Source organism: Dunckerocampus dactyliophorus, chromosome 14 (assembly GCF_027744805.1).
Source record: "Dunckerocampus dactyliophorus isolate RoL2022-P2 chromosome 14, RoL_Ddac_1.1, whole genome shotgun sequence".
Classification (NCBI taxonomy): domain Eukaryota; kingdom Metazoa; phylum Chordata; class Actinopteri; order Syngnathiformes; family Syngnathidae; genus Dunckerocampus; species Dunckerocampus dactyliophorus.
The window spans coordinates 29,201,599-29,213,437 of record NC_072832.1 but is presented as its reverse complement, the minus strand read 5'-3'; the positions used below and the strand labels follow the sequence as shown (position 1 = coordinate 29,213,437).

The 11,839-nt window shown below is 42.3% G+C and overlaps 1 pseudogene; it reads left to right on the top strand.

Annotated features, from left to right (window-relative positions):
- The first annotated feature begins 2,393 nt into the window (after positions 1 to 2,393).
- LOC129194343 (organic cation/carnitine transporter 2-like) lies at positions 2,394 to 9,981 on the top strand (annotated as a pseudogene).
- The last annotated feature ends 1,858 nt before the right edge of the window (positions 9,982 to 11,839 follow it).

Sequence of the window (11,839 nt, the reverse complement as noted above, 5' to 3'; positions counted from 1 at the left end):
ACTGTCCAACCCCCTAGCATTGTGAGCTATTAAAGTCGATCCTCTAAACTTATTTCTCCTGAAATGGTGGATACATTTTTTAACACAATCCAGACCGTACCAGCTCTGCACCTCTCCACACAGTGTTTTTGTACACACCAGGAATGGCACGTGTTTATTGTCTTCATCTACATAGGTTTCAAAATCGTAGAATATTAAGTTATCGCAGGGTTTTTCCACCGTTAAGGGTTGCATGAAGCATAAGTGAGGCTGGTCTTCATCACCACGAAGAAGTTGCACACCACAGGTCTGACACCTCCGAGTGAGGCATATATGCTTTTTCGCAGCCGTGCTGATATAGCACGTCATATTGCATTCAGGACATTTTTTCCACAAGTCACACGTGCTAACGTGGGTCTGTTTTTTGGTGGCGTATCTGCGCTCCTTATGTCTGTCAAAACAAGATTGCGTGCGGCATATTTTGTGACAGTCAGGACAGTAAATCCCAACCGTCTTTTGCTGCGTGCACTCAGGGGCAGTACAGATAGAACAATGCCATTGGCAGCGATGGGAGTGGGGGTTGTCATAACCTTTGTAGCAGAAATGACAGAAATACTTTTGTCCAGCAAAGCCAGCAGTTGATTTTATTTATTTGCGCCAAATACAGAAACAGAGCGTCGGCAGATTTGGGGAAATTTGTCTCAAAATGACAAAGAGGTCTGCAGCCCTCTTGTCTATACAACACAACGATTTTACGATTCACAAGTGTCTCAAATTTATGAATATCATTAAAACCCACGGGTGTCTGATCACTCAGCCCTACACATTGCTGTAGGCACCTCCCCTGCTGCTTGGCTGATTCTAACGTCTGCTCGCTATCTAGCATGAGAGCTATTAGGGTTGCAAAGCATAATTGGTCGTCTCTATTGTATAGAATGTACAGATGTCGTTTTTTCTTTTTAATTATTTCACAATCAAGTGTTTTCTCCAGCTTGCGTTTGACCCCGCCTCTATGGTCACGCACCACCTGCACGACAAGCTCTAGACCGGCATCAGCCATCACTTCTAAATGGGATTGTACCAGGCGATCCAGCACATTTTGAAACGCTGCATGGACATCATGTGATTCGCCAGTCACTTGAACAGACACGTGTTGCCTCACACAATCGTTCACATTGTCCATAACACCGGTGTAAAAGGTTGCAAAATCAGGCACGTGTTCAGGCTGGGGTATATTTAACAGGCGTCTTATTTCCACATTGTTGAAACGGGCCCGGTGCACTATTTCAGGGTCTGCTAGATTTCCCCCCGCTTGTGCGGTTGCTTCATCCCGTGTACAGTCGTATGGTTGTGGTGCATTTAGCTGATGGAGTGCTCTTTCAAGCGGACTAAAAAAGTCTTCAAAGTCATTAATTTGTCTAATAGCCCAAAAAGGATCATCATCATCATCAACACCATCTACTGTTTCAGGACCCAGATCATTTTCGTTTTGTTCAAGAGGGATTCTATTTAAATCATTTACAGCCATCTCTAATTCATAAGGTACAATATGAGGGAAAACCTCATCCATATTACAGTCCATTGTGAAAAAAATACAAACAAATTCACATTACCAAACTTCAACTAAGATGTGAACCACGTGGGTAAGAAGGCTCTTGAGTATCCTACGAAGAACTCGGCTCCTTCTCCTTCTTGCGCGCGCTCCTTTTCTACTTTGAACTTTGTGGCGACGTCCCACTCTTCCTGTGAAAGATTTTTATGATCATATCTCATGTTGTTTATCACCATAAACAGCTGACCTTACCTGTTATGGTCTGTACACCCCCCGCTGACTCGCAATCTGTCACCATGGAAGACGATTCTTCATCCTCAGCCTGGACACTTAAATCTGTAATTGTTTAAATGATTATCATCGTAGTCATACATTCCATACTGAGTGTAAATCGACACATACCTCTGTTTTGCTGTTGCGCTGAATCACTCGCTTCATGAACGTGCGAGTCAAACACTCCACCCTTTGTTCTACTTCATCCCACCCGACAGCTTCAAAGCCTATTTTTATAAGAAATTGTCATTGCATGGCATCAATTAAATCTACAATTCATGTTTTTAATTGATTATCATCATAGTGATATGAGCCATACTGGATGTGAATCAATACTCACCAATATCTGATTGTGTCAGATTGATGCATCCCAACTCTTCTCCGATGACAGCTTCAAGTTATGATGTTATTGTTAAAATATTGTACATATTTCACATATTTCCAAGCTATCAAAGTACTTACAAGGACGGCTTTCTGGATGTGGGTGGATTTCACCCCGTACAGCAAAATCTACAAATATAGCGTGTGATTTGATTTGATGCCTACACGGTGTTATAAAAAAAATGCTGTATATTCACCGCGATTTATCATGATAGATTGTGAGGTCTCGGATGTAGTGTATCCAGATGTCAATAGGTCAGACTGCAGACCTTAGGTTTTTGAATGTCTCTTTTTATAACACCAACCCCACGCACACACGTGAGGTGTACCGCAGCTTTACGACGGGTTGTATCTTGTGTGGTGTGCGTACACCGGAGATGTGTTTTATTTACCGTGTCCGATCCCACACGCCCCCCACCCTCTGACGTTTTTGATGACGTTCGACTTTTTTAAAAATTTTTTATTTTTTAGAAAATAGGGCATGTCCGTACATGCTACATTGCCCCTGGTCAGAGTAAAACACACCCACACACCCACACGCGCATGCGCAGACACACCCACATACACAGGGTAAAGGAAAGGAGGGGTATGGGAATGGGGGCTTCCCCCACATGCAGCCGGAAGAAAACACAGTCACGTGGGAATGATTTTATGATTGTTTGTTTGTTTTATGACTTCCGCATGTCCACTTCCTGATGCTTTGATCCCTGACACATAGGTGTGAAAACGCATTGATGTTTTATTGTTTTATTGCTTTATTGTTTTATTGCCATATCATAAACTTTTATGACAGGGGGCCATAAATCAATCAAGACATGCCATAAATACCTTTTTGACACAAAGTCAATTCTATACCTCTCTGACATCTCATCTTAATTCAATCACTGAACAATTCAAATTGTTCCAAATGTTGTCTACAGGTTCATTCCAGAGTCCCCTCGGTGGCTCATCACCCAGGGAGGAGTGGCGGAGGCCGAGGCCATCATGAGAGACGCCGCTTGTCATCTTCAGAAGATCTGAGGTGGAGTCGCCATGTTGTAGCTCACGCTGACTGGTCACTGCTGGTTGAAGTTGCATGATCTTGTTTTGCGTTCCAGCTGCAGTCACGGCCTCCAGGCAGAGTGTACACCATGCTGGACGTTCTGAGATCCAATAACATACGATGCATCACACTCATGTGTCTTGTTTTGTGGTGAGTAGTATTAAAGTACACGAGTAAGGAGAAGGAAAAAGGGTCGGCTGAGCCTTTCTTCTCCCATCAGGATGGCAATAAACGTTGGTTATTTCGGTTTATCGCTGAACACCTCCAACCTCAGTGGAAACCCCTTCACAAACTGCTTTTCATCGGCGACTGCAGAGGTGCCTGCTTACATCGTCTCCACGTGTCTGCTGAAGAAATGTCCCAGGAGAGCCCTTCTGTTCATTGGAGGAGGAGTTCTGCCGCTTATCCAGTTCATTCCCACAAGTAAGTCTCCTCACAGCCCATAGGGTCCTCTTGGAGGTGCTGTTGGCTGGTGAGGTGACCTGCAGCACCTGTGGCAACTAGGACATCAGAGGTGATGTAAGACACAGCTGCCAACTCATCACTCTCTCCTTCATTCTCCAGACTGGGAGCATGCTGCAGGTCCTCCTCCCCGTTTGGTTTATTAGTTTTTGCTGACTGTAGGTTTCGTTCTTCAACACGCATACACACTTCCAGGCATGCACACCCTACACCAGGGGTCACCAACACGGTGCCGGGGCACCAGTTTGCCTTTAAGGACCACATAAGTCGCCCACCAGCCTGTTCTAAAAGCAGCTCCAATAGTGGCACTTTCCAGTAACCTGCATCTAATATTTGTTGGTTGATCTTCTTGGTTAAATCACACTTACATGTAAACGGGAAATGACAATATTAAAAGGTCAGTTTTGTGCGCAGGACCAAAATATACCATTTGTGGAAATCATACAAACATGGTGGGAACAAGCCAGCGGGTGCAGCGAAAATGAGATGACTGACCCCCAAAAAGATGGCAGAAAAAAAAAAAACATTTTTCACGATGAGGTAGAGTTGGGGTTTTTACGGCACAATGTGGAGAGACATGTGACAACGTGTCACACAGGCTACCATGCTAACTACCCACAGGGAAGCTCACTACCAGCAGAAAGAGCTTTTTCACGAGACCGGTTAAACTCCCAAAAACCACCAAAGCCCCATTTAGAGCTACGCAAGTCTTGATGAAGAAAAAGGCCTTTTCAGACGGGGAGGTTCTCAAATAAACAATGATGCTAATTGCTAAAACTGTACGTGAGGACAAGAATGGATCAGATGTAATCTCCACTCCAGATTTTTCCAAATTCAACCCCTTCAGTACTGGCCATTTTAGATGATTTTGACAGATTTTTCAAGGCACACAGTGTCAGTCCACCCAGGGCGTCATCTAAGCCAGAACCGCCACTGCACGTGTGCATGCCTTAACATTTCCCTACAACGCATAACCTTCTGCACGCTACACTCATTCAAGCTCTCTCACTTCCTCCTTGCTGTCGCGTGTGTATTATCAGAGTCATTATGCAAAAGATCCATGCTCTCACTTCTGCCACCTTGTGGCTGTTTTTATGGCTTAAAACCCCTCCAACAGTGACATCTTTTAGTGTGCACTTGTGTCATCACCTCTTTCTGCCTCTCATGCAAAAAACCGTAAAGACATAGAAATACGTCTTTGGGATCAGACGTTTGAGTTCATAAAAACATATAAATACGTCTTTGGTATTGAATGGGTTAATAATAACATATAGTAGCTCTCGGTGATCCCTGCCCTATACTATACATTGTACTGATGTCCACTTACATTGTGTTATTATTCAGATAATATGGTCCAGTTTGCTTTAATAAAGTATTGTTTGGTTAACCGTATATCCGGTGTGTCTCCTTCTGGTGTGGCCCCTGAGCCGGGTTGTAACAGCGGTCAAAGAGTCTAAACGGAGAAGAACCGGAGTCATACTGAAATTCCCCTCCCACTGTCTTGCTCTCCTTCCCAGGCCGCGAATATGTGGCTTAGCTCTGGAAATGACTGGCAAGTTTGGCTTCAGCATGGCCTTCAGCATCGTCTACATCTACACAGCGGAGCTCTACCCCACCGTGCTCAGGAACGTCGGCATGGGGATGTGTTCCTCTGCTGCGTGCATTGGCAGCATCACCGCTCCTTATGTCATCTATTTAGGCACGTGTCATCTTTGTGTCTTGACTTGCGGCCCGATGTTTTCACGTACAGTACACTTGTTTTACTGTCATTTACAGGCTCTTACAACAAGGGTCTTCCATACATCCTCATGGGAAGTCTCACAATCGCCTCCTCTGTGGTCAACTTCTTTCTTCCAGAGACCTTCCAGAAACTTTGGATCAGATGCAGGAATGTCAGGGGTATGTGGCCACAGTTCATCTCTTCCTTAAAGGGAATTCTTTGGGGAACAGTGGTTTTAATTATTGCTTCCTTCAAAAGACAAGTTTTTCCTTTTTTGTCTGTTCGGTACAGTGTTTTTTGTCCTTTGGTACAGTGATGCCTGATTTGGCATTTTTGTAGGTTGTTCCATTTGTGTTTGAGGTTGAAACACATGGATACCTCATTGGTCTTTGATTACTATAAATAAAACAGATAAAGCTTCACAATTAATCTGCACTCGATTCCTCTCACCAGTCCTGCATTAATGTTTATTATTGTGGTGTGGAACTTGGGTCAGAGTCATTAATTCCTTCCAGAAGTCTAACCGAAATGGACACTCACTGACTCCATTTTTCCCCTTAGAAATAATGTGGATCCAATTAATCCGTTCCAGAAAGCCAAACATGTCAGCACAAAACAAGTTTTTATACTTTCACAGTTATAGTTTTACATGTAGAAAACGAGTTGAAATGCATCTAAATGATGAACTGAAGGAATAAATGAACATTTAAGGCTCCTTTTACTTCTTTGAAGACGTGGTCCTTGACATGACTGTTCCCAAAAACACCGTGTGGTGGCGAGATCAACCCCTTCCTCTTCAACACCACCTTCCTGTTTTGCCATGAGTTGTTTCTTGAATTCAATAGCGTTTCTTACTTCAATAAACCAAAACAATGCAAAAAGTTGAAAGTGCAAGCATTTTAGTAATAGCAATGCTTTCATTTTATTTGAAACATACAGTACATCCAAGTCACATTGGAATGCATCACACATTCCAACATATCACAATTCCACATGTCCAAAAGGGAGTAGAAAGAAGCAAAGCTTATTTGATCCAACAACGTTTCTGTTTCAGATCATTTGCTAATACATCTCATGAAGTTTGTGCACTTCCTGTATTCCACATGTACCGTTTACCAAGTTCATATGGAAGGTGTTGGTGTTGATGCCACATCGTGTCTTTGAGACCAGTCACATCTTCAATGAAGGTAAAAGTACCCTAAAAGGATGTCTGACATCATTTAATCTTACATATGCTTAAATGTTGTCTATTGTTTGATTCAAGATTCAAGAGAGTTTTATTGTCATGTGCACAGTAAAACAGCAGTAATACCATGCAAAGAAAATCTTATTCTGTTCATTCTCCCAAGAAAAGAAAGAAAACACAAGAAAGAATAAGAACATAAGAAACATAAATACCAATAAATTAAGCAACAACAAAAAGAAGAGACATTAATACAAATAAATATACAAATAAATAAATAAATAAATAAATAAAGTGCTATGAGTGTGTGCGTGTGTTGCGTGCGGCGTGTGAGTGCATCGTTGAGAAGCCTGATGGCCTGTGGGTAAAAGCTGTTTGCCAGCCTTGTGGTCCTGGACTTCAAACTCCTGTAGCGTCTGCCTGACGGTAGGAGTGTGAATAATGAGTGTTGTGGATGTGTGCTGTCCTTGATGAGGTTGTGTGTTCTTCGTAGGACTCTAGTTTTATAAATGTCTTGCAGTGAGGGGAGGGCTGCCCCAACAATGTTCTGTGAGGTCTTGATCACCCGCTGGAGTGCCTTCCTATCACGTGTTGTACAGTTACCGTACCAAACAGTGATGGAGGCGGCAAGGACACTTTCCATAGAGCATCTGTAGAAGCAACTCAGGATTGTGGTGGGCATGCCAAATTTCCTCAGTCTTCTCAGGAAGTACAGTCTCCTTTGGGACTTCTTCATAATTTGTTGGGTGTTGTGAGACCAGCTGAGGTCCTCGCTGATGTGTGTGCCAAGGAACTTGAAGGTTTTCACCCTCTCCACCTCAGTCTCACCAATAAACAGGGGTCTATGCGGCTCCTTTTCCCTTGTTCTTGGGTCGATGATCATCTCTTTAGTCTTATCTGTATTGAGAAGGAGATTGTTATCACGACACCAAGCTATGAGGTCCGCCACCTCTCTTCTGTATGATGTTTCAACACCACCAGTGATCAGTCCGATGACTGTAGTGTCATCCGCAAATTTAATGATGCTGGTGTTGTTCTGGGAGGCCACGCAATCGTAGGTGAAGAGCGTGTAGAGGAGTGGACTCAGCACACACCCCTGTGGGGTCCCAGTGCTCACAATTCTTGAGCTGGATGTGCGATTGTGGACTCTGACTGACTGGGGTCTGCCTGTGAGAAAGTTAAACACCCAGTTACAGAGGGAGGGAGACAGACCAAGTGTGAGGAGCTTATCTGTGAGCTTGTGGGGGCTGACTGTATTAAATGCAGAGCTATAGTCTATGAATAGCATTCTGACGTATGTGTCCTGGCCCTGTAGGTGAGAAAGGGCTGTGTGGATGGCAGTGTTGACTGCATCATCCGTGGACCGGTTCTGGCGAAATGCAAACTGTAGAGGGTCCACAGTTGCCGCCGGGATGCTCTTTTTGATGTGGGTCATGACTATTCTTTCAAAGCACTTCATAACAATCGGAGTGAGTGCTATAGGGCGATAGTCATTCAAGCAGGTCACGTTGCTCTTCTTGGGTACGGGCACTATGGTGGTGGACTTAAAGCAGGTCGGTACAGATGCTTGTGCAAGCGACAGGTTAAATATGTCAGCAAGCACATCAGCTAGCTCTGATGAGCAAACCCGAAGTGCACGTCCTGAGATGTTGTCTGGGCCTGCTGCTTTTCGTGGGTTTGTTTTGTTCAGAACCCTGCGCACATCAGCTGATGTCACCATGAGAGGTGAGTCCTGTGTGCTCCCCGGGTTCAGCCACCCTCTCTGCTCATCAGGAGTTTGGGTGTCAAAGCGGGCATAGAACTCGTTCAGCTCATCTGGAAGTGTGGTTTGGCTGGACGTGGCTACGCTACTCCGCTGTCGATAGTCTGTGATGTGCTGGAGCCCCGCCCACATGCGCCGAGGGTCTGAGGTGGAATAGTAGCCCTCCAGCTTCTGTCTGTACTGTCTTTTGGCCTCTCGTATGGACCTTCTCAGGTCATATCTGGCCTTTTTGTATTCATCAGCGGTGCCCATGACAAATGCAGTCGAACGAGCACGTAGCTTAGCCCTTACATCACAGTTCATCCACTGTTTTTGGTTAGGGTATTTTCTGTAATACTTGGTGGTGGTAGCAGTCTCTATGCATGTGCTAATGTAGCCAGTAACAGCAGAAGCATATTCATCCAAATCAACAGTACAATCTTCCCTCCCCGCTGCAGTTTTAAACACATCCCAGTTTGTGCAGCCAAAGCAGTCCTGAAGTACTTGATCAGTTTCTTCATTCCACACTTTAACTGCTGTACTTACAGGGGGAGCTTGTTTGAGAAGTTGTCTGTATGTTGGATAAAGGAATATAGAGATGTGGTCAGCCTTTCCAAAGTGGGGTCTTGGAACAGCCTTCAAAGCACCTTTCATGTTGCTGTAGACTTGATCCAGGATGTTATTTTCCCTTGTGGGAAAGCTCACATGCTGGTAATATTTGGGGAGGACAGTCCTGAGGTTACAGTGGTTGAAATCGCCAGATATAATGAATACAGCGTCTGGGTGTTTGGTCTCGTGTTTATCAATGATGTCATGCAGGAGGCCTAGTGCGTTAGCGTTGTTAGCTCGTGGTGGGATGTAAACAGCAGTTAAATACACAGCGCTAAACTCACGAGGCAAATAAAAAGGTCTGCATTTCACCATCAGCAGCTCAATGTCCTGCGAGCAGTGCTTTTCCATCGTCTGTACGTCTGTGCACCACCGTTTGTTTACGTAAACACAGACGCCGCCACCTCTGTGTTTACCAGACGCTAAAGTCCGATCTCCCCGGTAAGCAGCAAATGTTTCCAACTGGATCGCCGAGTCCGGTATATCCTCCGACAGCCAGGTTTCTGTGAAGGTGAGGACACAGCATTCCCTGATCTCACGTTGAGCTGTAATCCTTGCTCTTAGTTCGTCCATCTTGTTTTCAAGAGAGCGGACGTTGGCTAGCAGCAGGCTTGGTAGCGGTGGCCTAGTCGCTCTAGCTTTTAGCCTAGCATGCAGGCCGGCCCGCTTTCCTCGTTTACGCCTCGGATGCTTTGCTCGCCGGGTATTCAGCTCACCAGGCCCGCAGGCTGCTGCGTTCTCCCGGCGCAGAAGAAAGCCAAAGTCTGAGAGGCTAAATGAAAGTTCATGATGAACCCTGCCGATGTTCAAAAGTGTCTCTCTGTTGTAATGTACTGCGTGAGTGTGTTGAATGTCCAAAATGAACAATAAAATAGCAAAAAATAGAGAAAAACGGGAGTGTCACAGAGACGTCTGCCACGGAGGGCGCCATCTTTGATCACCTTTGTAATTATGTTGAACATTTATAGTTCATGGCGCCAGCCATAACGAACTAGCTCGCAGCTCAGCGTCATATCTGGAAGAGACGTACCGAGGGTAATCCCGCGCAGCAAAAGCAGAGTAAAAAAACGCTTCTCGGAAGAAGAATGTAATGAAGATGCATCTGCCGCAAGGTCGCAGCCATCTTGTGTACGTATGTGTTCCACAGAGGATGAACCCGCGAGGCTCGCAGCCATTTTCATCACATTCACAGCAATGGACGGCCGATAGCGCGCATTAATACGGCGTCAGAGGAAATAAAGCCGAGCCATTAGTGAGGTCTAATTTTTTTGAGAAGGCATTTTTGTCATGCAAATGTATTACTCTTTCCAACACATAAATATGAATAGAAGATATGTATCCAGATATATTTAGGTTAAATATCAATATAGGATATGTATCCTGATATATTTAGGTTAAATATCAATATAGGATATGTATCCTGATATATTTAGGTTAAATATCAATAGAAGATATGTATCCTGATATATTTAGGTTAAATATCAATATAAGATATGTATCCTGATGTATTTAGGTTAAATATCAATAGAAGATATGTATCCTGATGTATTTAGGTTAAATATCAATATAGGATATGTATCCTGATATATTTAGGTTAAATATCAATATAGGATATGTATCCTGATGTATTTAGGTTAAATATCAATAGAAGATATGTATCCTGATATATTCTGATATATTTAGGTTAAATATCAATAGAAGATATGTATCCTGATATATTTAGGTTAAATATCAATATAGGATATGTATCCTGATATATTTAGGTTAAATATCAATATAGGATATGTATCCTGATATATTTAGGTTAAATATCAATAGAAGATATGTATCCTGATATATTTAGGTTAAATATCAATAGAAGATATGTATCCTGATGTATTTAGGTTAAATATCAATAGAAGATATGTATCCTGATGTATTTAGGTTAAATATCAATATAGGATATGTATCCTGATATATTTAGGTTAAATATCAATATAGGATATGTATCCTGATGTATTTAGGTTAAATATCAATAGAAGATATGTATCCTGATATATTCTGATATATTTAGGTTAAATATCAATAGAAGATATGTATCCTGATGTATTTAGGTTAAATATCAATAGAAGATATGTATCCTGATATATTTAGGTTAAATATCAATAGAAGATATGTATCCTGATATATTCTGATATATTTAGGTTAAATATCAATAGAAGATATGTATCCTGATATATTTAGGTTAAATATCAATAGAAGATATGTATCCTTATATATTTAGGTTAAATATCAATATAGGATATGTATCCTGATATATTTAGGTTAAATATCAATAGAAGATATGTATCCTGATGTATTTAGGTTAAATATCAATATAGGATATGTATCCTGATATATTTAGGTTAAATATCAATAGAAGATATGTATCCTGATGTATTTAGGTTAAATATCAATATAGGATATGTATCCTGATATATTTAAGTTAAATATCAATAGAAGATATGTATCCTGATATATTTCAAGATTCAAGAGAGTTTTATTGTCATGTGCATAGTAAAACAGCAGTTATACTATGCAATGAAAATCTTATTCTGTTCATTCTCCCAAGAAAAGAAAAAAAAACACAAGAAAGAATAAGAACATAAGAAACATAAACACATAAACATAAATACCAAGAAATTAAGCAACAACAACAGAAGAGACATTAATACAAGTAAATAATACAAATAAATAAATAAATAAATAAAGTGCTATGAGTGTGTGCGTGTGTTGCGTGCGGCGTGTGTGAGTGCTTCATTGAGAAGCCTGATGGCCTGTGGGTAAAAGCTGTTTGCCAGCCTTGTGGTCCTGGACTTCAAACTCCTGTAGCGTCTGCCTGACGGTAGGAGTGTGAATAATGAGTGTTGTGGATGTGT